This window comes from Berghia stephanieae, chromosome 8, assembly GCF_034508935.2.
Source record: "Berghia stephanieae isolate SIO BIC M18660-M18661 chromosome 8, UCSD_Bste_1.3, whole genome shotgun sequence".
Taxonomy (NCBI): domain Eukaryota; kingdom Metazoa; phylum Mollusca; class Gastropoda; order Nudibranchia; family Aeolidiidae; genus Berghia; species Berghia stephanieae.
Window position 1 is genome coordinate 7,142,120 of NC_088367.1, and position 2,500 is coordinate 7,144,619.

The 2,500-nt window shown below is 35.2% G+C and overlaps 1 protein-coding gene across 3 annotated transcripts in view; it reads right to left on the minus strand.

The window, feature by feature from the left end:
• The window catches only part of LOC144978095 (uncharacterized), a 182,164-nt gene that overhangs the window by 90,199 nt on the left and 89,465 nt on the right, over positions 1–2,500 (minus strand). The gene's annotated exons all lie outside the window — the stretch shown is intronic.

Consider the following 2,500-nt stretch of genomic DNA (forward strand, 5'->3'; position numbering starts at 1 on the left):
TTTATTATTTTATTATTATTATTTTTTATTTTATTAATTATTATTTTAAATTTTATTTTTATCATTATTATTGTTTTAAAACTCAGGGACCCTTTTTTTTGTCCGGGTTTCTATAGCATTAAACGGACAGTAGCAATTGCTCGTTTTTTTTTAAAAGGACGGGGAGCATCTATCGAAAAGGGTTTTTTTCCACAAATCTAACAGACCCCGCTACCCAAACATATGAGGGGAAAGGGGTCAGAAAAAAAATATCTGACTTCACCCAGCAACGTAAGTTTTAAAGGGGTTTAGTATCAGCTAAAATTACCGTGGCTACGGATATTATACTCCGGTCCACGAGCCTCGACTTTTTTTAAAAAAAATTTAGGGCCTAACGATCTTTTTTTAAAAACTGAATTACGGGCCTAACGATCTTTTTAAAAACTAAATTAGGGGCCTAACGAGCTTTTTTAAAAATGAATTACGGGCCTAACGTCTTTTTTTAAAAACTAAATTAGGGGCCTAAACCTTTTAAAAACGATTACGGGCCACGACCTTTTTTTAAACACTGATTAGGGGCCTAACGACTCTTTTTAAACACTGAATTACGGGCCTAACGACTTTTTTTAAAAACATGAATGGGGCCTAACGACTTTTTTTAAACTAAATTAGGGGCCCCAACGACTCTTTTTTTTAAAACTGAATTCCGGGCTAACGACTTTTTTTTTAAAACTGAATTACGGCCTAAGACTTTTTTAAAAACTAAATTTTTTCTAAACTGAATTGGGGACTAATATTTAAAAATTGTTGTTTTTTTAGTGTGAAAACTGGTTTACGTGAGAGTGCCGTTATCAGATGCAGCCGATCAAAAATTCTAATTCCATTCCATTTTGTTTCAATCAAACTTAAAAACAAGCGAGAATGATTACACGAAAGGCTTGTTGTTGGCGGCTGTCCCCCGTGCACAGGTGGTGCCTAATGAAATAAAGATAGTATGCGCTTGCTAAGAAGCTCATAAATTTCCCTCCGGAGATAAAAACCCAACACAAAAACTGTGTGTATCCTGAATTTATAGTTGGTTAATACGTTCGAGCATTACTCATAAACCCGATTGCAAAAAACAATAACAAAGACCTGATTGCGTCATCTTCGAACTCTCGATAGAGACACTGAATGGTCCAAGTGTAAACAAACTCGCTGATCACTAAAATGATACTGAACTGATCATCCGGTTGTCTGATTGTCAAGAATTACAATCAAAATCAAATAGATAGATAACTGGCGTATTCTGTCTGGAAAAAACAACAACTCGTATTTGAAAATTTGGCCAGAAAACTCTTTCCACCAGATATCGATCGATTTAAATGATAATAATATATCTTTATTGTCCTAAAAAAAAGTGGCAATTTATCATTTGATTACACATTTATAACAATACAATATTGACATAGTCACACTCACACAAGATGCACCCTAGTAACATCGTAATCTTCGAGAATAAAACAAGACGAAAACAAAACAAACAAACCGCATCAACAACAACATCATCATCATCAACCATCACATCATCACCATCTTCATCACATCATCAAATGACCCTCATCTTGGTAAATATTATATCAAACCTGGGACTTCCACGAAGTCTTGATTAAAGTCCCAGGTTTGAGATTTTTGCCAGATGAGCGTCCATTTTTAAATCGATCGATATTTGGGACGAGTTTTCTGGCCAAATTTTTAAATACGATTTTTTTCCAGAGTTTATCAGGTAACCTTTTACAGACGAGATTCGGTTTAAATTTGAACCAAACGTCGTTTTGACTGTAAAGATAGAACGAAGTTGACGTCATTAAGTCTTTGTTATTGTTTTTTTTTCCATCCGTGTTTATAGAAATTCTCACAAACTGTATTAACCTGACTATAAATATCATGGTTACACATAGTTTTGTGTGTTGGTCCGTTCTACTTCCGGATGGCAATGTTGTGAGTTTCTAAGCCAAGCGCACATCATCTATTCACCAAGATGGCGAACCACAAAAAACGCGCCCTCGCTTTGGTTACCAATGAAGACTTTGACTTTGTTGTAAACACATTTTTTTAAAACTTAAGCATTTATATAACTCAATATCTCCTAAATTTACTCAAAACGTAGCCATCGTTATGTTATAGCCTGACACTGAAATCCAAAAGGACTGACAGTTTGACGTCATTATTTGATTTTTGCACGGCCTAGTGAGTTTGTCGTTATAGAGCTCATGGAAACAAGTTATTTCATTGGTTGAACTATTGAATACAACTCACGATTTGTTTTCTTTGTGGCAAAAGACTGGCATTTTGACAAACATTTTTTGGTCAGTGTCAGCTATAACTTACGAAGGCCACGCTCAAAATCGTGTTACAAGGGGTCCCGAGCTATAACATAACACTAACGAGACATGACGCTTGTTAAGTGATACTACATTTTTTTTCGGACAGAGACAACACTGTTAAGGACCATGAACTCGTTTTACACCTGAGTACACTG